This window comes from Schistocerca nitens, chromosome 5, assembly GCF_023898315.1.
Source record: "Schistocerca nitens isolate TAMUIC-IGC-003100 chromosome 5, iqSchNite1.1, whole genome shotgun sequence".
NCBI classification, from domain to species: Eukaryota; Metazoa; Arthropoda; class Insecta; order Orthoptera; family Acrididae; genus Schistocerca; species Schistocerca nitens.
The window spans coordinates 108,919,545-108,945,751 of NC_064618.1; the positions used below are offsets into that span (position 1 = coordinate 108,919,545).

General features: G+C 41.0%; 1 protein-coding gene across 1 annotated transcript in view; it reads right to left on the reverse strand.

The window, feature by feature from the left end:
* Positions 1 to 26,207, reverse strand: part of LOC126259844 (RNA-binding protein Raly-like) — a 1,182,113-nt gene that overhangs the window by 137,079 nt on the left and 1,018,827 nt on the right. The window lies entirely within an intron of this gene.

Sequence of the window (26,207 nt, forward strand, 5' to 3'; positions counted from 1 at the left end):
AACCTTTGTTAGCAGCATTTGTAGAATTAGAGAAAGCTTTTTGCAACACCCTCTTTGAAGATCTGAAGATAGCAGGGGTACAATATAGGGAGCGAAAGGGTATTTACAACTTTTACAGAAACCAGACTATAATTATAGGAGAGGGATGAAAGGGAAACAGTGGTTGAGAAGTGAGTGTGACATGGTCGTACCCTATCCCCGATGTTATTCAATCTGCACATTGAGTAAGAAGTAAAGGAAAAGAAATGGAGTAGCAATTAAAGTTCAGGGAAAAGAAATAAAAACACTATAATCCTGCCACATGCAGCAAATGGAATCGGAAGAGCAGTTGAAAGGTATAGACAGTGTATTGAAAGGACGATGCAACACGAGCATCAACAAAAGCAAAACGTGGATAATGCAATGTAGCCGAATTAAATCAAGCGACGCTGAGGGACGTTGGTCAGGAGATTAGACTCTTAAGGTAGTAGTATTTGGGCAGCAAAATAGCTGCTGGCGGCCGAAGTGGACAGGACACAAAATGTACACTGGCAATTGCAAGAAAAGCGTTTCTGAATAACTAAAATGTGTTAACATCGAGTATGTATTTAAGCTTCTGGAAATCTTTTCTGAAAGTATTTGTACCGAATGCAGAAATATATGGAAGTGAAATAAGGGTGATAAACAGTTTAGACAAGAAGAGAATAGCTTTTGAAATGTGGTTCTACGGAAGAATGATGAAGATCAGATGGATAGATCGCGTAACTAATAAGGAGGCATTGAACAGAAATGGGAAGAAAAGAAATTTGTGGCACAACGTGACTAGGTGAAGGGATCGGCTAACAGGATACATTCCAAGACATCAAGTCACTATCAGTTTACTATTGGAGGAAATGTGGGGCGGGGAGAAATCGTAAAAGAGACCAAGAGAGGGATCAAGTAAGCAGTTTCAGAAGGATGTAGTTTGCAGTACTTGTCGAAAATAAAGAGGCTTGTGCATGGCAGAGCAGAATGGAGAGCTGTGTCAATCCAGCATTCGGACTGAAGACCACAACAACACATGACAAATAAATTCTAAACGAAGAAAGGAGAGATCAGAGGTTGAAGGCAGGTACAGGGTTATTTTGCTAAATGAGAACAAACTGCAGCAACAATCCCTCAGAGGATACGGAGCAAAAAACTGGTATGGACATAAGGCCGAAAATGCATTCCAAAGGACGTACGCCTGTGTAGGCTTTCCGCCCGTGTATTTCCGATCCTTTTGTAGGTGCCACAAGTATTGTTGGATTTCTTGCTAGCCTGTTTTGCACGGTGAGTTTTCCGACCAGACCGCTTCCCCTCCTCCTCCCCCCTGCTGATTTACATTAGTCGTTCATCAGCAGCGGATGTGTTGTCATGTCAGTCAGGCAATGCTCTTGCCGACGGCCTTCCTATCCGTATAGATTCGTAGGTCTAAGTTATTTCAGTTGAATAATGGAAATAATCGTAATAACAAGGAGAATTCGTGTGTTCCCAACGATAGTGGTCGCTAACAGGTGCGCAAGAAATGCCACTGGTATACGAATTGGCTGTGCCTGAATTCCAACGGAGTAGCTGCCGGAAACATTTCAAAATTTGAAATGACAGATTCGCGGCGGAACATTCTTTCCCATCTGATGAAGGAGATGTGCAGATTAGGATACGAATGCATAACTGCAGGAAAAGAGTCCACGAAGGAAGAGCAGTGCCTGTTTTTCTATTTTGTTAAAGAGAATTTCAAGATTTCAGAGATGTAGGTTCAAGTTTCGTAGCAAACAAGCCTACTTGTGAGAACTCTAAGACTGCATTGTGTAAAGCAATAATGGCACTGTTAGGAGATTGAACTGAACGAAGACATTTTGATATTAACAGAAGATTGTAGTTTTAGGAAAACTGCTGATTGATCTGTTCCTGAAAGAAGAACGTGGGGTTCGGTTGTCAAGAAGGTAAGAAAATACTCTTTGAATGTGTAACTATTCTTATTAACGGGACATATGACAGTTGTTGGAAACAATTCTACGCTATACAGATTAATATCACAAGCACCAGAGAGGAGACGAACAACTGTCCACTATACAGATTGATACCGCAAGCACCAGGGAAGCGTCGCCTGTGTTTCCTGTTTTATTTGCTTTGCTGAAAATACGTATGAAATAGGTCTTTCTCGATTCAAGAATAAGATATTCTTCTCGTCACCAATAATTGGTATAGCACACTTTGAAATGGCTGCAACTGAAGATATCGTAAATTTCCAGTAACATCCCTTCCCGGTTGCAATTTTAAGTTTTACCAGTGAACGTGGGAGAAAATACATTCCTGGAAATTGAAATAAGAACACCGTGAATTCATTGTCCCAGGAAGGGGAAACTTTATTGACACATTCCTGGGGTCAGATACATCACATGATCACACTGACAGAACCACAGGCACATAGACACAGGCAACAGAGCATGCACAATGTCGGCACTAGTACAGTGTATATCCACCTTTCGCAGTAATGCAGGCTGCTATTCTCCCATGGAGACGATCGTAGAGATGCTGGATGTAGTCCTGTGGAACGGCTTGCCATGCCATTTCCACCTGGCGCCTCAGTTGGACCAGCGTTCGTGCTGGACGTGCAGACCGCGTGAGACGACGCTTCATCCAGACCCAAACATGCTCAATGGGGGACAGATCCGGAGATCTTGCTGGCCAGGGTAGTTGACTTACACCTTCTAGAGCACGTTGGGTGGCACGGGATACATGCGGACGTGCATTGTCCTGTTGGAACAGCAAGTTCCCTTGCCGGTCTAGGAATGGTAGAACGATGGGTTCGATGACGATTTGGATGTACCGTGCGCTATTCAGTGTCCCCTCGACGATCACCAGTGGTGTACGGCCAGTGTAGGAGATCGCTCCCCACACCATGATGCCGGGTGTTGGCCCTGTGTGCCTCGGTCGTATGCAGTCCTGATTGTGGCGCTCACCTGCACGGCGCCAAACACGCATACGACCATCATTGGCACCAAGGCAGAAGCGACTCTCATCGCTGAAGACGACACGTCTCCATTCGTCCCTCCATTCACGCCTGTCGCGACACCACTGGAGGCGGGCTGCACGATGTTGGGGCGTGAGCGGAAGACGGCCTAACGGTGTGCGGGACCGTAGCCCAGCTTCATGGAGACGGTTGCGAATGGTCCTCGCCGATACCCCAGGAGCAACAGTGTCCCTAATTTGCTGGGAAGTGGCGGTGCGGTCCCCTACGGCACTGCGTAGGATCCTACGGTCTTGGCGTGCATCCGTGCGTCGCTGCGGTCCGGTCCCAGGTCGACGGGCACGTGCACCTTCCGCCGACCACTGGCGACAACATCGATGTACTGTGGAGACCTCACGCCCCACGTGTTGAGCAATTCGGCGGTACGTCCACCCGGCCTCCCGCATGCCCACTATACGCCCTCGCTCAAAGTCCGTCAACTGCACATACGGTTCACGTCCACGCTGTCGCGGCATGCTACCAGTGTTAAAGGCTGCGATGGAGCTCCGTATGCCACGGCAAACTGGCTGACACTGACGGCGGCGGTGCACAAATGCTGCGCAGCTAGCGCCATTCGACGGCCAACACCGCGGGTCCTGGTGTGTCCGCTGTGCCGTGCGTGTGATCATTGCTTGTACAGCCCTCTTGCAGTGTCCGGAGCAAGTATGGTGGGTCTGACACACCGGTGTCAATGTGTTCTTTTTTCCATTTCCAGGAGTGTACAAGAGCTGGAAATAACGGAGGAATGCAGGGATAGATAGAAAGTGCGTCCGATTGTTTTACTGGACTTATGCTGCCGTGGCACATCTTGCACCAAACAGTGACGATGACATGTGGTTAGTAATTATGGTGGAAATTCCTTGAAGAGAGAAAAAATTTCCCCCTCTACATGGTCAATCAATGGATGGAAAATCAGCTGAAATGTGGAATGCCTTCAACCAGCGCCATAGGACCACTAATGCAGGCATAGGCTGGCATAGGAAACTAAACTCATCAATGAATCACAAATATACGAACATATACTATCCTATGAATAATCTGAAAGAGGAAGGAGCAATCGCCACGTTTGAAATTAAGAAGATTCCATCCTCCTGTCTCTTCGAAAAAGAAGAAAAGCTAATTAGATATTGACAAAAGGTTAAAAGACATTAGTATATACAGGATGTAATAAGTGCAGATATTTTAATATGTGGTATCTTACTATGTACACACCACAGTGTGTTGGTTGTTTGTTCCTTGTGTCGCACGTCTTACCACAAATACGTCACGAAATTACGAGGCGATGTTTTCTTCATGGCTGGAACTGTAACAACTAAGTGGATTACGCATGTCAGAATAGACAAACCAATTTGCGCCAACGTCTCTTCACGTCAACATCTGACCTGCTGCACAGGAGAAAGTAAGTACTACTCTTGCAACATGTACTTAAAAGTACTAACCAACCTAAAAACACACGACATGTAATAGCTGTAGTTATTAATTTGCGAATGATGTTAGTACTGATGTAAGCCGGCAGGTGCGGCCGTGCGGTTCTAGGCGCTTGAGTCTGGAACCGCGTGACCGCTACGGTCGCAGGTTCGAATCCTGCCTCGGGCATGGATGTGTGTGATATCCTTAGGTTAGTTAGGTTTAAGTAGTTCTAAGTTCTAGGAGACTGATGACCACAGATGTTAAGTCCCATAGTGCTCAGAGCCATTTGAACCATTTTTGAAGTACTGATGTAACGTTGTTCAGTACACCATCCTCAGTGACCAATACAGACATCTGCTCTTATACCCATTACAACCTATATAATGATGCAAAAGATATCTCTGGCTTTCTACCAACTAACTGAGAAATAATAAGTCATCAACTAAGACAACCAGTTCAATTATTTGATGCCGTTGTGTTGTAGACAGTAAGGAAGGTAAAAATAGAAAAGTAAATATTACAAGTTAAACATACCTATGGACTGTGAGAATAGCCAGTCGTAAACATGGATATAATGTGGAGGGATGTTCTTATTAAAAAAAGGTAGGCAGAACATCCCCACTTTTATGGTTTACTTTGATGGTCAGAAGCCCGCGGCACCAGGAGATACACCCACTTGAAGGCGCAGATAAAAGATTTTTGACACTGTAAATTTAAACGATTGAAAGATCTCATGAGGACACAGTAGGCAGCTGGGAATGTTGTCTGTCTGTACTGGTCTTTTAACTCTGCAGTCAAGTGTTCAGTGGGATGGAGTGCCATCATAAGTAGCCACACCACCCTTCATACCACCAGAGGCACGTCTTCCAGCAGGTGAGACAGCGTCAGCTGCCGAAAGTGCAGACGTGCCTCGCCTGTGAGGTGTTGAGGAAGGATGACTGGTCCCACGAGGCGGTCGCCATCTCCGCCAACCTTACAGGACAAAACCATAGGTGAAGGTTCACGGTCATCATACCATGGAGATTCTCCAAAGCCCACAGGTGGGACGTTTTCAAGATTGACGACACCGCTAACTTTATTTATGAACTGTATGGAAGACGGAAATTCCGGTACAGTGGTGGTTTGTGGAATGAACCAACGGCAAAACTGTCGCTGCGGAGGCCGCTCCGTAGGTCCAATCTGGCTTAGTCAATGCTGGCAGGCCATCTGCCTGTTGCTGATTCTGGTATCACAGTCGAAGACCTTCAAGGGGTGTACCTCCGTTGGAACGCATGTCCAGCGATATGACTGTATATCTTTCTTGCTGCTTATTCTCTCAGGGTCATTTCCTGTTGTTGGCCATCATTTGGCAAAATAACCCTGTATAAAATGGCTAACCAAGAAAATGATGCGTGTAGTACAGAAACGGAAAGGGAAGTAGATGAACATGAGATAAGAGATATAATACACAGTGGGGAATTTGACAGAGCACTGAAAGACCTAAGTCGAAACAAGGTCCCTAGAGTAGACGGCACTCCTACAGAATTGTTGACACCCTTCGGAGAGTCAGCCACAGCAAAAGCATTCCACCTTGTGTGCAAGGTCTATGAGGCAGGAGAAATTCCCTTAGCACTGAAGAGCTATGTAACAATTCCAATTCCAGGCAAGGGAAGTGCTGGCCAGTAGTGAATATGTCACGGAACCATCATGGTTACAAAATATTGACACGAAAAATGCAAAAAAACTGGTGAAACCGACCTTGCGGCAGATCAATTTGAATTCCAGAGAAACGTAGGAACGGGCGAGGCAATACTGACGCTACGGCATATGTTAGATGTTAGTTTGCTCCGACCTTGGGGTAGGTCATATTGTGTTCTGGAGAAATGTAAAACACGCAAGACAATACTGGTGCTATGATTTGTTTTAGGTGAAAGTAATGAAAATCTACTTTAATATAATTTGTAGATTAAAAGAAAAAATTAATTAATTTGATAGGAGTACACTCTTTGAAACTCTAGAAGTATCAGGCACATAATACAGGGAACGAAAAGTAGTCCACTACTTGTACAGAAACTAGAGGGAGAAACAGAGAACCGAGGGAAATGAGAGGGAAGCAGTAGTTAAGAAGCGAGCAACACAGGATTATTGTAGTTCTGTCACTGATGGCGAACCACATGGAACAGCAGTTGAACGGAATGATAACGTCTTGCAAAAAAATTTAAGATGAACATAAAAGAAAGTAAGGGTAATGCAATGAAGTCTAATGAAACGAGGTATTACTACCCGAACGAGTAAAAGACTTTTGCTCTTTTCACAGCAAAATAATAGATGATGGAAGAAGTAGATGATACAAAACGCAGAAGGGCTACAACAAGAAAATAATTTTTGAAGAAGAGAAAGTTGTCGACATTGAACATAAATTAAAATATTAAGATAAGATTTCTGAAAGTACTGGTCTCGAGTTTAGCCTTGTGTTGTAGTGAAAGGTGCACAGACAAAACGAGAAAAGATCCTTTTGATATGTGCTGCTACCGAAGAATCCTCAGCATGAGTGGCTATACAGAGAAACTAATCAGGTGGTACTGAACCGAATTGGAGAAAAAAGTAACTTGAGTACAAGAAGCGATCAGCTGATACAACAGAACTTTAGTTTGGTAATGGAGGGAAGTGGGGAGGAAGGAGGTAATAACTGTGCGTAGAGACCGATGTAGAATACAATAACCAGTTTGAAATTTATATAGGATTCAGTAGTCATACAGAGATGAAGATATTTGCTCAGAGTAGACTAGCGACGGGAGACCACAACAACGCTAAGAACGACAACAGTGTTTTCTAGCAAGGTCCACCAGAGGACTTTCTTCAAGTTTTGAATGCAACAGAGAAGTGTCTGGAAAACTGTATTTGTTAGGTCTGCGTCGTAAGTCAGCTTGGATAACAGGACTGAAGTTTCCCATGGCATAAATAAATTTGATTTTTATTTTTCCGAGTCAGTACCGAGCATGCGCTGAAGTGACAAACGACAGGAGTTAGTGTTATGCACATATACAGAAAGCGGTAGTATCGAGTACACAAGGTATAAAAGGGCAGTTCATTGGCGCAGCTGTCATTTGTACTCTGGTGATTCACATTAAAAGGTTTCCGACGCGATTATGGCCGCACGGCGGTAACGTACAGACTTTGAATGCGGAATGGTACTTGGATAGGACACATCGGATTTTTCATTTCGGAAAACGTCAGGGAATTCAATATTCTGAGATCCACCGTGTCAATAGTGTGCCGAGGATACCAAATTTCAGGCATTGACTCTCACCACGGATAACGCAAGGCCTGCACATAGCGACCGAGAGCAGCAGCGTTTGCGTAGAGTTGTTAGTGCTAATAGACAAGAAAACCTTCGAAAAATAACCGCAGAAACGATGATGATGATGATTATTATTATTAGTGTTTTAGGGCGCACAACAGCGAGGTTATCAGCGCCCGTTCCCAAAAGTTCAATTCAGAGCCGAATTGTGAGAGAATGGGTATTGTTCAAATTGCAAGATTGGACACAGCACATCAAAACAGGGAGATAAAACTAAAAATAAAATAGCAGTACAAACAGGTAAAAATAATTAACGGTGGCTGAGTGACCACTTACAAATAATGGGTGACCAAACCACTGGACAGCACGTTAAGACTTCAATCCCAATATTTGGGAAGGAGTCCAGACATAATGTGAGGCGTACGACTAACGTATCTGTTAGGACAGTGCGGGGAAATTTGGTGTTAATGGGGTATGGCAGCAGAGTACCGCCGCAAGTGCCTTTCCTAACAGCACGACATCGCCCGCAGCGCATTTTCTGTGCTGGTGACCATATCCGTTATACGTAGACGACTAGGAAACCCTTACTTGATCAAGTGAGTCCCGATTTCAGCTTGTAACAGCTGATGGGAGGGTTCGAGTGTGGCGTAGACCTCTCGAAGCCATGGACCCAAGTTGTCAACGAGGCACTGTGCAAGCTGGTGGTGGCTCCATATGGGATTCACAGGGTCCTTTGATCCAACTGAACCGATCATTGACTGGAAATGGTTACGTTCGGCTACTTAGGGACCATTTTCAGCCATTCCTGGACTTCATGTTCGCAGACAATGATGGGATTTTTATGGATGAGAATGCTCCATTTCAGCGGCCCGCAGTTCTTCGCAGTTGGTTTGAAGAGCGTTCGAGTTCATAATTTGGCCACCCAGGCCTCCAGAGATAAATCCGATCGAACATCCGTTGGACACAATCGAGGGGTCATTTCGTGCACAAAATCGTGAACTGACAACACGTTCGCAATTTCACCAACTGCGACATGGTCGCGTATACAAACAGTGATCCAATACTGTCAAATGTTTTTTATTCCAGTCTTCGATCACAATATGAATTCTTTAGACGATGAGCGGTTTCACTCCGGAATGACCATCCTCAGGTCTTTTTTACACCATGTCCTAAAGTGATAAGGCCATAATGGCATCGTCAAAACATACCAATATAATCAGCATAGGACCTTATTTTAGATCTATATCACGATGCTATGCTGATTATATTTATATGTTTTGACGATGCCATTATGGCCTTATCACTTTAGGACATGGTGTAAAAAAGATCTGAGGATGGTCATTACGGACTGAAACCGGTCATCGTCTAAAGAATTCATATTGTGATCAGAGACTGGAATAAAAATCATTTGACGTTCGCAACTATGGACGGGTGTAGAGGCAGCATGGCTCAGTGTTTCTGCAGAGGACTTCGAACGATATGTTGAGACTACGCCACTTCGGGCTGCTGCACAAAACAGGACAGAAGGTCCGACACGATATTACGAGGTAGCCCATAACTTCTGTCACCTGCTTGGCTGACTCGTCTTTAATTCCATAGTTTAAATGTTTTTGGTGTCCATGATTACTTGCACTGAAGTTCACGCACTAAAACACTGAGGTACCTAGAAAGAAGGCATTGAAGAAAAAAAAAATGAAGTTGTGCAATGCAAGGAATCTGTGATTATACAATACAATTTGTTACTGACGAATACGTAGCAAATGTTGTCGAAAATTCAAAGGTGGAGAAGCGAGGACGAGTAAACCAGTCTTCGGTGAGAGCAAGGAGGGGTTACAGGGAGCGAGAGACGGCACAAAGATAGCTGAGGAGGTAAGACTATCTTGAAAAGTCCACGGCCCGAATCGAGTTGTTCTCAGGCACAAAGGTGTAATCTTTCAGTAAGTTTCGTCATGCAGTACATTTGAGATGTTACACACACTCTATGTGCACACAATCTACACAGGTGGGGAAAGCTTCCCAGCCCTAGCTGTGACTGTGGGGCACCTAATCAAACAATACAGCACATCGCCCAGGACTGTGAATTAAGAGCCTACCAGGGTAGTCGGGCTGACTTCTTCAACGCCACGCCTCCCTGCCTCGAATGGATCGCCAATTTGGAAGTCAGAATTTGAAGACTTGTGTAACGCAAAATATCTGCTGTGACGTTACATTTTATTGTGTTTATGTATTATATTTTATCTGAATATGTATCCATCACTTATGTATTTTATAGTGTATTTTATCATATAATTTCATAATGTAATAAGTGTAAACCATGTGTGTAGCGCTATACGCTAAATAAATAAATAAATAAATGACGTGTTACCAGCGTATCAGAGTACCTCTTCCTCTACTCCATAAATTTTGTTGGTCTAAGAGCAAAACTTGCCCCGGTATTTTGTGATTTACACTGATACACATTATAAAGATGTTTGTTAGTCGGAACGTACTATTCAGGTGGCACCAGCAATTAAATTTAAAAAAATGGCACTTGGTTGACTTACTGTAGCGAATGAAAATTCATAAAAATTTCTTTTGGCGTGGCGAATTACGTTTATTTGTGCATAAAATAAATGAGAAGATTGTATTTACTTAGGAGCTTAAAAATTTTTACTTACGTTTAAATTATACAATCAGCAACTGCCTTACCGCTTACGAACTGACCGGTATTTTTGCAGGCAGACAAATACGAGGTGCATTCAAGTTCTAAGGCCTCCGATTTTTTTTCTCCGGACAGGAAAGAGATAGAAACATGCGCATTGTTTTAAAATGAGGCCGCGTTCATTGTCAATACGTCCCAGAGATGGCAGCACCATACGGCAGATGGAATTTACCGCCAGCGGCGATAATAAGAACTGTTTTAAATACTTAAAATGGGGACGTTTTGCTTACTTGAACAGCGTGCAATCATTCGTTTTCTGAATTTGCGTGGTGTGAAACCAATTGAAATTCATGGACAGGTGAAGGAGACATGTGGTGATGGAGTTATGGATGTGTCAAAAGTGCGTTCGTGGGTGCGACAGTTTAATGAAGGCAGAACATCGTGTGACAACAAACCGAAACAACCTCGGGCTCGCACAAGCCGGTCTGACGACATGATCGAGAAAGTGGAGAGAATTGTTTTGGGGGATCGCCGAATGACTGTTGAACAGATCGCCTCCAGAGTTGGCATTTCTGTAGGTTCTGTGCACACAATCCTGCATGACGACCTGAAAATGCGAAAAGTGTCATCCAGGTGGGTGCCACGAATGCTGACGGACGACCACATGGCTGCCCGTGTGGCATGGTGCCAAGCAATGTTGACGCGCAACGACAGCATGAATGGGACTTTCTTTTCGTCGGTTGTGACAATGGATGAGACGTGGATGCCATTTTTCAATCTAGAAACAAAGCGCCAGTCAGCTCAATGGAAGCACACAAATTCACCGCCACCAAAAACATTTCGCGTAACCGCCAGTGCTGTAAAAATGATGGTGTCCATGTTCTGGGACAGCGAGGGCGTAATCCTTACCCATTGCGTTCCAAAGGGCACTACGGTAACAGGTGCATCCTACGAAAATGTTTTGAAGAACAAATTCCATCCTGCTCTGCAACAAAAACGTCCGGGAAGGGCTGCGGGTGTGCTGTTTCACCAAGACAACGCACCCGCCCATCGAGCTAACGTTACGCAACAGTTTCTTCGTGATAACAACTTTGAAGTGATTCCTCATGCTCCCTACTCACCTGACCTGGCTCCTAGTGACTTTTGGCTTTTTCCAACAATGAAAGACACTCTCCGTGGCCGCACATTCACCAGCCGTGCTGCTACTGCCTCAGCGATTTTGCAGTGGTCAAAACAGACTCCTAAAGAAGCCTTCGCCGCTGCCATGGAATCATGGCGTCAGCGTTGTGAAAAATGTGTACGTCTGCAGGGCGATTACGTCGAGAAGTAACGCCAGTTTCATCGATTTCGGGTGAGTAGTTAATTAGAAAAAAAATCGGAGGCCTTAGTACTTGAATGCACCTCGTACAGTATCGCTTTAAGCCGCAGGAGAAATTAACTTTCGAAACTATGTCGCGTTTCACTGAAATAGCCTGATCTGAATACACAGCTTTACGACACAGATGTGCGAAGATGAAGGACGAAAGCAACTTTCGCATGATCTGACACTGCCAGTTAATGCAGCTCTGTGAAACTTGGACCATACAGGGAAACAACGGCTACAGTATAGCAATGAAAATGGTTCAAATGACTCTGAGCACTATGGGACTTAACATCTGAGGTCATCAGTCCCCTAGAACTTGTAACCTCCCCACAAAGAAAATGAAAGACTATATCTTATTCAAATGGAAATGGACCTGGAGCTAAATGTAAGCTCCCCACAAAATTATTAATGGCAAAGACAAATTAAATGAAAGCTCGCTATCTGACTCAAGTACAAGTTCCCATAATATAATGAACGCTAATCCCATCACAATGAAACTGCAGTGATAACCAGAACTCAATTAAACCGAAATGTCGGTGTTTGCCCTGTGCGAATTCAGAATAAATTTCTTACCTTATTAAAACTGCATGTCAAAATTCTGCTCTTATTGTTGGCTGCGGGTTGGAGGAAAAACATTGCAATTGCCTTTTTTTTTGAAAAATTTTGTTAAAGGGAAATGGAGGGAATTTGAATGATTGTTTGTAAATTTGTTTTTAAATCCAAATTATTATTGGGGGCGATTTTTGAAAGTTAAATTACAATGAGTGGACCTTACATTATCTGATAAGCGCAAAGCTGCATAAACATTTATTTAACAAAATTATACCTTGTCCTGAATCTTGACCATCGCTGTGCCGACGCCCGCCGACGCAACTGCTACAGACATATTACTCTCAGCGACAGCTACCAACAGACTACTTTACGCGACTGCTCGCGACACACTACTGCAGACTGACTGACTGCTCGCTACTGCGAGTCGAGCGCAACTGCTCTGGTCAGAGATTCTACAATGTCTCAGCATCGCTGCCGCACAACATACGTGTTTCATAACCCTCCACTGGGGGGGCAAAAATTTGGCAGCGATGGTGAGTCATTTGGACTTGCCATCGTAACAAATTTTTCTTTTAATTAATTAACATTTACAAAATATTTAGATGTATCACATGAATTAAATGTTGTGCGCATGCACCGATTACAAAACATTACAGACAAGACAAAATATAAGTACAAAACAAATCAGGAAAAATGTATATACAAATTATTTGACAGATAACAAAGTGTACACACACTGAAAAATTCTTTAGCAGTTTCATAACAGGCAAAAAAAAAAAATCATGTTGACAAGTGTCATGAGTGCACATGCACTGCAGTGGAGAACATATCAGTAAAAGACGAAATGTATATACAAGAGTAACAAATGACATAAATCATAAAAGGTATACAGAATGAACACAAATCATATCGAAAATTGAGAAGAGTGCACAGGCACTGTAGTTCAGTTGAAAACATATTCACATAAGTGCACATGCACTGAAAACTTTTGAACATTTTTTTATAACAAATAAACGCAAGAGTAGAAAAAATCATCAAATCACAAAAAGTATATACAATATAGATGACAAGAGTGCACACATACTGCACTTCAAAACAAATCGAAAATGTCTTTAGTATTTTGACAACAAATGGCAAAAATCATGTCGACAAGTGACACAAGTGTACTCGCACTAGAGTTCAACAAATCGAGAAAAAATGTATAGGCCATGAACATAAATGGTGTTAGTAAAAAAATGATTTTCACTATTAGGATAGGAAAGGAAGGATTGCATCATGGTTGTAGCACTTTAGTTTGCACATAGCTGCACTGAAAGTCCATATCTTTCCACAGAATCACAATACTAAGTGATACAATCTGCAGGTCCGTTCCCAGAAGTATTTATCAGCGTATCAAGACACTGAAACGTCGTAGTAGTATTCCATGCTATCATTTGGCAGTATACCAGGTACACCAAACAGTGGGACCATAATAACGTCTTCATCGCTTACGGTGGTGGACAGCATGTCGTGTCAACACCACGCTTTTAAGAAGCGGCACACCAACGTAGAATTCGTGCAAAAACCAAATATAGTGCTCCATGATTAGGAGGATGTATAGGACAAATGGATATTACAGTAAGTCAGGGTAGTTAGCTCAGAAGTTAAAGGACATTAACTAACAGACAATTCTTAATAGGTGATTACATAAGTAGTATGCGGCATACATAGCTCAGTTATTGAACATTTCTGTACCATGAATGTAGTATTACAGAAAAATGTTCATTAATTAATTTACAGACAAGAGTGGCAATCAGTGGCCATCAAGTATGGAGTATTACAAAACATCTTTCCTCATTCAAATGACATATTTACAAGTAATTATTGGCACTCAGTGGCCTATTATTAAAGACATGAAGTCAAAATTGAATACAATACCTAATTAATGACAATTAATACATAGTTCATTATGTGACACTAATTATTGGCACTCAGTGGCCATTTACTAAATCATTATTAAAAACAAGAGCTAATTAATGGCATAATTAATACATATTTCAGTAAGTGACACTAATTATTGGCACTCAGTGGCCATTTACTAAATCATTATTAAAAACAAGAGCTAATTAATGGCATAATTAATACATATTTCAGTAAGTGACACTAATTATTGGCACTCAGTGGCCATTTACTAAAATCATTATTAAAAACAAGAGCTAATTAATGGCATAATTAATACATATTTCAGTATTATCCAGAATTCTTATAAACTAGTGACATTATATGGGACTGGTGATACATTTTGTTTTTGTGCTAGCAATACATTGCTTTAGCTAATTATACGGGAAAGCAAGAAGAAAAAAAAGAGGAAAAAAATTGCTTCTAGGTTGTTCATATAAATGAAGAATGTGTAACGTCATTCGTCATGAGTCAGCTGTACCAAGGTTGTGACACAAGGTAGTAAATGTGATCACATTTATAACGATAGACACAAATGGGTAAAAAAAAATAAAATGCAAGTACTAGAACAGGTATAATAAGTAACAAGTTTAGTAAGTATCATGAAAAGCTTCTCCTAGAAAAAATACAAAATGGATTATTGAGCTGAAAGAAGAAACGCAGACTATGCTGAAAAGTAGTGAACTTCGAATTAACAGGAAGTGAAATGTGTATAAAAAATGTGTTCCATAGCTGTCCTTTCCAAAACCTTCAGTCATCCTACTACGCAATATAACACCTGCTGTCAAAGTAAACTGCAACAAATACTTAAATAACTACATAGCATAAATACATAACTTCAACATTATCCTCATCTGTAAAGAAAAACTTCATTATTCATATCATCATAACTCCATCATTATCATCACCTGTAAACAAAAACTTCATTATTCATAGTACCATATTCTTCATCATTATTCATTATCAGCATTCATTATCATCTGCAAAAATCATTTCATTATTCATCACACAACTATTCCTAATCCCTAGCATATTTCATCACTTAAAACTAAAATGTGTAGTTCTGTCTGACAGCTTGCATCAATCGCTTTGTATTCTGAAAGAAAAAATTAGTTAAGACTGCTATTCTGCGATGTGTATAATATATTCTGGTTAATGCTTGTTAATTCTGATCCATTTACTCGTCCTCATTAGCTTATTGCATCTTCTTTCGTTTATTCCATAGGTGAAATTCCCACTTCTGTTTAATTCATTTCCTGTACGCATCATTTATTTCTGAAATTGATGAACAAAGATTAATGTCTTGCATTTAAATCATATACCCATTAAATAGTGACTGGTTAATGGTGACTCAATTAAGCATACAACATAACATGACAGAAAACGTAATATCTCAAAAGCATAGACAGTGTTCAAAGGCAAAAAGTGTACAGAGAATAATTAAGCATACAGCATAACATGACAGAAAAACGTAATATGTCAAAAGCATAGACAGTGTTCAAAGGCAAAATAAAAAATGTACAGAGAATATCATAATGCAGCAGCAAAAAAAAGAAAAATGTAAAACAGTCACGATGTTGAGATATCATAGGGCAAAAATGTCAAAGTCAAATGGAGTGTGTTATACCTTAACTAGTTCACAGTGTATATAAACAAGACAGGAAAACAATCATACGCAAAAAAAAAATGAAAAAATCTGCACAGTCTGATGTGTAACGACAAGAAAAGCGACCTGCTAACCTTACCTTGCCGGGCACTTGCCAAGAAAAATACGATAGTCATCATCAGTAATTAGTCATATAATTATACTTGCATAACTGGTCATAAAATGTATAAGTTCTTTTGAAAAAAATGTGCACGGTCTGATGTGTAACGACAAGAAGAGCGACCTGCTAACCTTACCTTGCCGGGCATTTGCCAAGAAAAATACGATAGTCATCAATAATTGTTCACATAAATATCTGGAAAATGTATTACCGTGTGATAACTCATTATGTATGTTCATTCAATAAACGCTTTAACATTGGAGATATGGTGATTGCCTTTCGATTTTCTAGTTCTCAGAGTTTCGACGTGTACAACATTGGGGTGAGGAATGCTACGAATCCGATATGGACCTGCGTACAGAAGTTCAAATTTACTGCACTTACCTTTTAATTTGCTGGATAAATAGTGTGTTCGTACTAATATCTTCTGTCCAACGTGAAAGTCTCGGCGTCTACAAACCTGTTTTTGCTGTCTTCTCCGGCGCTCTGCGGCACGTTTGATGTTGTTCAGCGCAATGTCAATTATTTCGTGGTGTCGTAATCGACGAGATGTAGGAAATGTTACTAATTCTTTAATTTTGTTTGGTGGTTCAACGTTTTTCAGTATAACATACGGAGATAGCATAGTGGATTCATTTGGAATGGAATTAATTACATCTTGGAATGAGTGTATGTGTGTGTCCCAATTAACATGTCTTTTGTGGCAGTATATTCTACACAGTTTACCAATTTCTTTCATTAATCGTTCACAAGGGTTCGAAGAAGCGTGGTACTTGGATATATAAATCGGAGAAATGTTTCTAGCTCGTAACATGCGTGTCCATATAGCAGAACGAAATTGTGATCCATTATCTGAAATTACTTTCATCACATGCCCTACATGAAATAAGAAATGTTTTACAAATGCTTTCGAAACAGTTTTAGCAGTAGCTTTGCGTAACGGAGTGAAAGTAACAAATTTTGAAGTGAGTTCAACAGCGACAAAGATGTAGCAAAAACCTCTGTTAGTTCTCGGAATTGGACCAAAAATGTCTACTGCGGCCATATGTCTTAATTTAACAGGTACAATTGGATATAATGGAGGAATGTGTGAAGTGGTGTCTGACTTAGCTTTCTGGCAAATTTTACATGACGCTAAAACTCGTCGTATACGTTTTTCCATGTTTGTAAAATAACAGTTCTGTCTCAGTATAAGAAAACATTTTCTTGCTCCATAATGTGCGTAGCTTAAATGAGTGTACCAGATTAATTTGTTAACCAGTTCGTCAGGAATGCATAGTAACCAGTTGTTGCTGTCAGGATGAGAGCGGCGAAACAGAATGTCATTGCGTACAGTGTAGTGGTTTCTAATCGTAACATTATTCTTATCTTGCCAAAGGTGTTTAATTTCTTTCCATACATTGTCTTTGCTTTGCTCTCGTGCTATGTCCTGTAATGACGATGAAATAAAATTTTCAAATGCGACTTGTTGAATGTACATGACGCTGAAATTTGCTTTGCAGAAATTGGTTGCTACGTCTTCCTGATTGTTGCTGAGAGAACGCGACAGTGCGTCTGCTATAACATTTTGTGTGCCGGGAATGTGAACTATTGTAAAATTAAATTCCTGTAAATAAAGTTTCCATCTGCTCAGTCTGTCATGAGTGAATTTAGCTGAAAGTAAAAATTGAATAGCTCTGTGATCTGTGTAAACTGTGGTGTGTCTTCCATAAAGAAAGTGCCGAAATCTCGTAAAAGCCCATACAACACATAACGTTTCCAATTCTGTGACGGAATAATTTCGTTCAGCAGGCGACAGAATGCGACTTGCAAATGCGATGTTTTTGATTACTGTTGAGCCATCTTCTTCAATTTCCTGAAAAATGTGTACGCCTAAAGCGGTGTTGGAACTGTCGGTGGCAATGGAAAAATTTCGTGTAAGATCTGGGTGCGATAAAAGTGGAGCATTCAACAAAGCATCTTTCAGGTTCACGAATTCAGAGTGTGCTTGCTTATCCCAAGACCAAATAGTGTTTTTACCTGTTAATTGGCATAATCTAGGCGTGTCTAAAGCAGAGTGATGAATAAATTTGCGAAAAAAGTTAATTAAACCCAAAAAACTGCGTAGTTGTTTCTTCGTTGTAGGAACAGTAATGTCACGTAGAGCTTGAAGTTTTTCTGGATCAGGCGCAATGCCTTCTGCTGAAATTACGTGTCCAAGAAATTTTATAGAAGTTTTGCCAAAATGCGATTTACTGAGGTTAACTGTAAGTCCTTGTGCATGAAAAGTTTGTAACAGTTGTTCTAAAATCAGATTGTGTTCAGACCAGTTAGCTTCTGCAATAAGAATGTCATCTACGTACGTCGTAATTCTGTCTTTAAGTTCTGTCGGAAGTACTGTATTCAAACCGCGAATAAAAGCTGCAGAAGAAATAGTTAAGCCGAATGGTAATTTGCAAAACTGATAACAGTCGCCGAAACAGAGAAAAGCTGTATACTTTCTGCAATTCGGATGAAGTTGAATTTGCCAAAATCCCGATTTCAAATCTAATGTGGAATAAATAGCAGTACCGTGAAATTTCTGTAAAAGTTCCTCTAATGTCTGTGGTCGATCTGTTTCATTAATAATAATGTCATTAATATGTCGTGAATCAAGTACAAGCCGAAGTGAGCCATCTTTTTTCTTAACAATGTGCAGTGGGTTTATGTACGGACTAACTGCTGGTTCAATAATTCCTTGATCGAGCATGTCTTGCAATTCTTTTTTGACTTGTTCCCTATGGATATATGGAATGGGATAATGCTTAGCTTTAAATGTGTCGTGCTGTTTCACCTGAAATTCATACATAAAACCGGACATAGTACCAGGAATGTTGTCGAAAACTGGAGCTTGCTGTAAAAGAATTTTGTGTAACTGCGTTCGTTCGTCGTCTGAATTTGCACTGCTTTGTTTAACTTTATCGGAAATCATCTGTATTACGTCGTAGTCAGCTTCGTCTGGAGTATTATAATTATGTACGTACGTGTCTGTGAACAATGTGGGATTACAGTCTATATTACGTGTTGCCGAAATGACCTCTGTGCGGTTAATTGTTTGTTCTTCCGCAGATAAAGAATGCTGAAACTCTAAAGCTAATTGTACATTTTCGTCCTTCAACATTAAATAAGAATTTTGAAAATCAACCACTGCGTCGTGTTGTACCAGAAAGTTCATGCCTAAAATAACGTCTGTTGTCAACAAGGGAACAATCCAAAAATTTGAATGAAAAGTATGACCTCCAATACAAAATGACAAATGTGTCTGTAATTTAACGTCTACACCTTTACTTGATACTGCTCCTTTCACTTTTGTTTTGCCTAATGGTAATGTGGGATACGTATTCTCTTTGTTACACTCGTTAAAAGTTTCCTCATTAATGACTGACATAGGTGACCCAGAATCAATTACTGCTGAAAATTTCGATGAACCTATTTTAATTTCGATGACAGGATGTGAAACGGTTTTCTGAACAACTGGTTTTTCCTGCAAAAGAGTGTCTCTGATGTCGTCAAACGTAATTACATTCTCGTGAACAACATTTTGCGTGTCAAAACTAGTGCTTGTGTTATTGGAAGATACGTCCTGTACGGTATCTAGTCAGATTCTATCTGACGTGTTACTATTATCAGGGGAATGTTGTGGCATTTCTACAATTTGAACAGTTCTATTACTTCTTCCAGACGTGTTACGCTCCGGATGATATCTACTGTCGGGTTCATTTACTAGAATATGTTGTTGCTGATGATTTTGTTGCTGGTAAGATCGACTGTTATTATATGTACGTTGATAATTGCGCTCGTCATTATTACGTCTGTCGTGATAGTCATTCCTATACGGTGCATTGCGATAGGAATTAAAATACTGTCTTCTTTGTACGTAGTCATTTCCTTGCTGCCGTGCGTTACTATTTGTTGGATCTGGGACTACACGTGCACGCGGTGAAACATTAAAGCCTGGTTGACCTTGTGCATTCCATTGTTGGTTAGGTATGCTAGCCGGCTGACTTTCATGTTGTTGTGGCGGAAAACGTCTATTGTTACTAAAAGGTGGTTCCTGTTGCTGAACATTTTGATGATATTGGTAATCAGAATTTTGTCTGTGATTTAAGTTCTGGTGGTTGTCGGTCCTAAAGCGTCTGTTATTTCTCCTATTAAAATTACGTGACTGATCATAATTGCCGTACGTTTGTTGGCCTTGGTTGTTATATGAAAAGTTTTTGTTCACAAAAGAATAATCAGATTGCTGCACTTCTAAAAGCTGCAATAGATCCCTGAATGCTGAAATATTTTCTTTTTGCTGACCGGTTAGAAGTGAAACTCTTAATGACCGTGGTAATTTAGAGATACATAATTGAATGAGTGCGGATTCACTATAAGGTTCACTTAAATATTGGTTTTGCTGCACCATGTGCTCAAAGAATTGTGTCACACTCGGAAAATTTGAGTTCTCATAATTTGGTAAGCTAATTAACTGATCTTTAATTCCGCGCTGTGTCGTCTTTGACCAATACGCAGATAGAAACGCATTCTGAAACTCTTCCACTGAATAACATTGTCTCGCGATCGGCCTCATACGAGTTGCCGGTTCGCCTTCCAAAAAGCTGCAAATAAATTCAAGTTTATGCGTTACAGGCCAAGTCGGTGGAAAAGCAAAGCTAAATTGTTGGATCCAATCTAGCGGGTGAATCTGTGTTCTGTCGTTTTTAAACACTTTAAATTTTCTTACTGACAGAAAATGTTTGTAATCGAAACTATCGTCTCTGTGTGATGGAACAGGATCAGTATTGCAAGAAAATCTGTTGAACTGTGGTTGTCCGGAATCTAAGTCCCGTACTCTCTGTAGATTACCCAAATTACACGCGCTGCGTGAGTCTGGCCAATGTTCGAAAAGTGGCGTCTGCTGTGCTGTGTTATTAACTGAAGTGGTTTTTATCTGTGTTACTTCTTGTTGTAAGCTTGACAGTTTTCTACGTAAGGTGTTATTAGACGAATCAATCTCATTAATCGTCTGCTGTAAATTTTGAAATTCAGGCGTTTGATTAAATAAAACTGGTGAAGTATCGTCTGATTTATTGTCGTTAGCATTTTCGATAGCATCAATACGACTGGCCAATTCATCATATTTTTCAGTCAGTATTTTTGCCTGATCATCGGTTTTAGAGTCTGTGGCATTAATCTGGTTTTGCAATTTACGTGCAGTTTCGTTCAGTTTTCTAACGTCATCTTTGACGACATCTGAATCCTGTGTTAGCTCTAATTGTTCGAGTCTATCGGTCACTGTTTGAATATTTGCTGTGTGTGTATCTGTTTTTGATTTTAGGTCAGAAATCTCATCACCTAATTCTGTGTTCGACTGTTCGAGAGTATTAATTTTGTCGGACACTGTAGCAATATTGTTGTCTACGTATGTTTTCGCCTTCGCAAACATTTTGCGTTTGTCTTCCTGTCTCTGTGCTGTGATTGTTTCCATGACTTGACGTTTTACTTGATTTTGATCCTCAATGAATTTGCGGAAACGCGTATCACTATTTTGTATGTGAAGACTAAGACGTTCGTTAATCTGAGTGTTCTGTTGTTCGAATTTCGCGTCAATCTTTTCATCCACTGTGCGCGAAAGTTCTACCGTCATTGCTTTAAATTCGTCGCGTAATTGTGTAGCCTTTTCAGAGCATTGTTTAGCGACTGTACTAATTTCCGCTCTTAGTGTTTCTGTTGTAGATGTTTGCATTTCCTTTAAATCCTGAGCAACAGACTTAATTTCTTCGCTACTTTTTCGTGAACAAGCCTCAATTTCCTCGCGTAACTGTTCCTTAGTGTCATGGCACTGCGCGGCAACGGCTCTAATTTGTTCACTAAGCTGCCTGGAATTGTTGTCTAATTTCTCATTTAACTGTCTGGAATTGTTGTCTAATTTCTCATTTAAGTGTTGTTTAAGATTTTCGTTATCTTGTTTGTTCTGTTCTCTAAGCTGTTTGTTATTTTCACTAAATTGTTGTTGTAGCAAACTTGTCATAGTTCGTACCCAGTCAAAATTAGCGTTTATATTCTGTGTGCTGTTTACTGGTGGATCTGGAATTGTCTCGCTTTCCGTAACCATTTGGTTATTCTGAGATTCACAAAAAGGATTATCAGTCGGACGTACACTGTCACTCACTATTTCGGAATTAAATAAATCCGGCGTACTTTCTGTGTCCCGTTCATTTTCATTTGAAATATTTGTCTGTACGTTACTTGAATTTCCCAAATCTGGTGTGTTAAGCTGGGCAGCGCTCATTACAATAGAGCTCCCCGCATCATCAATTGTCGTCAAATTAACAGAGGACATAACCGAGTTCGTTTGTTCATCATTAAGCTGAAAATCATCATTATTGGTTGGAACGCACTGATTGTTAGCGAACGCAGGATTGTCATCATTACACTGCGCTTCACAATTGCTATCGGTCATGTTGTTCGAATCGGTGATTTCATTCACAATACCTCGCGATACACTATTCACAGTCTTTCGCGGCATTTTTTACAACAGACAAAATATTCACAAAAGAAATAATCACAATGCAAAAACAACACACAAATTCAACAGAGCAACGAATTGCCGATGATCTGAAGAAAGAAAGTCACAAATTAGTAAAAGCGTTGCGCAAATTATAATTATAACTAAACAATAAGAGCAGATATCTGACTGTTTTTTCAAAAGATTCTCACGAAATACGATCCTGGACTGGGTGTCGCCAAGTGTAACCTCCCCACAAAGAAAATGAAAGACTATATCTTATTCAAATGGAAATGGACCTGGAGCTAAATGTAAGCTCCCCACAAAATTATTAATGGCAAAGACAAATTAAATGAAAGCTCGCTATCTGACTCAAGTACAAGTTCCCATAATATAATGAACGCTAATCCCATCACAATGAAACTGCAGTGATAACCAGAACTCAATTAAACCGAAATGTCGGTGTTTGCCCTGTGCGAATTCAGAATAAATTTCTTACCTTATTAAAACTGCATGTCAAAATTCTGCTCTTATTGTTGGCTGCGGGTTGGAGGAAAAACATTGCAATTGCCTTTTTTTTTGAAAAATTTTGTTAAAGGGAAATGGAGGGAATTTGAATGATTGTTTGTAAATTTGTTTTTAAATCCAAATTATTATTGGGGGCGATTTTTGAAAGTTAAATTACAATGAGTGGACCTTACATTATCTGATAAGCGCAAAGCTGCATAAACATTTATTTAACAAAATTATACCTTGTCCTGAATCTTGACCATCGCTGTGCCGACGCCCGCCGACGCAACTGCTACAGACATATTACTCTCAGCGACAGCTACCAACAGACTACTTTACGCGACTGCTCGCGACACACTACTGCAGACTGACTGACTGCTCGCTACTGCGAGTCGAGCGCAACTGCTCTGGTCAGAGATTCTACAATGTCTCAGCATCGCTGCCGCACAACATACGTGTTTCAAACTTCGAACTATTTAAACCTAACTAACCTAAGGACATCACGCATATCCATGCCCGAGACAGGATTCGAACCTGCGACCCTTGCGGTCGCGCGGTTCCAGACTGAAGCGCCTAGAACCGCTCGGCCACACCGTCCGGCTATAGCAATGAAGGTAAGTTAAAGAAATGCGCAGTCAGATGAACACATGCGACATTTTTCCGAGGGTAATAATTACACTCCACTCACCGTGACTCATGATGGTCCCCTGTTGTTTTACAAAAGACGGGACACGGTCCTTAATAGCGTGTGTGATCACCACGGACAGCATGCGTGCTCTGCAACGTGCTGTCTTTCTGGCCACAGGGATGGCAAGGTTTTACTATGGTAACGTCTTCCACTCACCAGCCGGCTCTGCTGAAAACATCTGAATGCTTGTCGGTGCATGTGGGCGCGCTAGAAATACATTTGCCGTACAGAGGTGGAGAGGCTGTTGGAACGAGAGGATATTCGGCGAATATCTGGGACTCAGATCCCATCGTACACCTGTGGGAACCGTTGGGGTGATGTATTCTAGCACGTTGCCATGGACGAAGGACCATCCAGCAGCTGTCAACTGATCTGCTGGAGGGATGGGGATGGAACATCCTTCCACAAGAGCTCCTTAGTAACCTCGTAGTCAACATGAGAGTACGCAGTGGTGATCACACATCCTGTTCCGAACTATGTTCCGCCTCGGGGACCATCATAAATGCGGTGACCAGTGAAATTATTTTCTTTGAATAAAAGGGTCATCTCCGTTCGCCGCATTGCGCATTTCTTTCAGTTACATTTTGTGTTATTCCTCCGTATGGTCCAAGTTTGCTCGAGCTACGTTACTTGGCAGTGACATCATGTGGACGTCACTTTGTTGGTTCAAATGGTTCAAATGGCTCTGAGCACTATGGGACTTAACAGCTGAGGTCATCAGTCCCCTAGAACTTAGAACTAATTAAACCTAACTAACCTAAGGACATCACACATATTCATGCCCGAGCCAGGATTCGAACCTGCGCCGTAGCGGTCGCGCTGTTACAGACTGAAGCGCCTAGAACCGTTCGGCCACACGGGCCGGCCTGTCACTATATTTTACACACAAGTATTCATCGCTCCATACGCGGAAATCAACGTTGGATAATTCGACATTAGTAGTGACCAGAGCTATGCCTCTTAAAATATGATTTATTTCTAAGACATGAAGCATTCTTGTAACAGTCTTTTGATATCTATTGTTTATTTATTATTTCAGTATAACTGTTTTGATGACTTTTTCGGACAATCGCAGTCATACCAACTAATTCAAATTTTTTGCATTTTGACAACACATTTGTACCCTAGCTGCAAACAGACGTTGGTATACATCATTGGGGACATGTTGAAAATACGTGCCCCGACCGGGACTCGAACCCTGAATCTCCTACGGGACTTGGCAGATTAGTCTGCCACCAGTAATGAGTGTGATGGGCAAACATCTATTAGGCGCACTACGAATGTACTGGTATGGACATGTTGGGAATGTGGGTCTCGCGGGAGGCGTGCGCGAGATAGTCCCTGCAGTCACGCTATCCTCTGTGCCCTCGGTGCCCCAGAAGGATAGAGCATCTGCCAAGTAAGTAGGAGATCCCGGGTTCGAGTCCCGGTCGGGGCACACATTTTCAACACGTCCCCAATGATATATACCAACATCGGTTTGCAGCTAGGGTGTCGATTTAATTATCATTTCATTCTAGAGAAGCTGCACGGTCATCGATGGCATCTGTTCTTTCGGGAACAGATACTACCTTCATATATAGACATTTGTACTTATTTCTCGTAATGTAACATATCATGTCGATGCGTGCATACATGGAACGTCTGCTTTCTGGGAGACCTACGTATTGTTTTGCTTGTTTCTCATTTTCTAAACGAACGTTCAAGAACTGTGTACAGTGTTTTGGGACACATTGTGTAACAAAGCACTACAACAAATATGTGAGGAAGGTCCCGTTAAAAGAGCTACGGTGCGTGGTCCACGCTGCGCTGTCTACCTGGTCAAATAACACGTTGTTTACGGTGTAAACAGTATACACCTGTTCTCTGACAGCGAATTCCCCAACCGGAGCGCGACGCTTGGTAACGTCAAACGAGCCCGAAATATAAAAATTCATCAGAGCTTCAGTGGAGTGGGCGGACACACAAACGCGCGCGTTCATACACACATACACACACACACACACACACACACACACACTGCCGTTATGCAGTACAGTGTTTCACAAGGCTCGGAGATGCTGTAATATACAGCGTAAAAGTATCAGTAAAACATCCAAAAGTATGGAATGAATACTAAAAACATTACTCGACATGAACAATTTACGATAAAAGTATCGTCGATATTGCTGTGAAACTTTACGGCAGACGATGTTTTAATGATTTATTTGTATTTTGGAGCAGAAGTAGTTAAAATGAGCGCCAAAAACTAATGTTTAATTAATCGAGAAGTATGTTATCATCTTTAAGTTACTGTGTTTAAATATCTGAATCATGCATGCGCGTCGTGGTTTCCTTACTGGGATATGTGAAAAGTGATTTATTCCATTTATTAGTGCTATATCTTGCTCGTTAGCTAATAACACGCATTAAAATGTGAAATAAATGTGTAAGGTAGAGACCTTATGCGTATAATTATGTCATCGTTTATTATCTGTGTAATAATACCGAGATATAATGCAGTTTAACTATGTCTCTCTCAGTTCACCCACCCTTTATCAA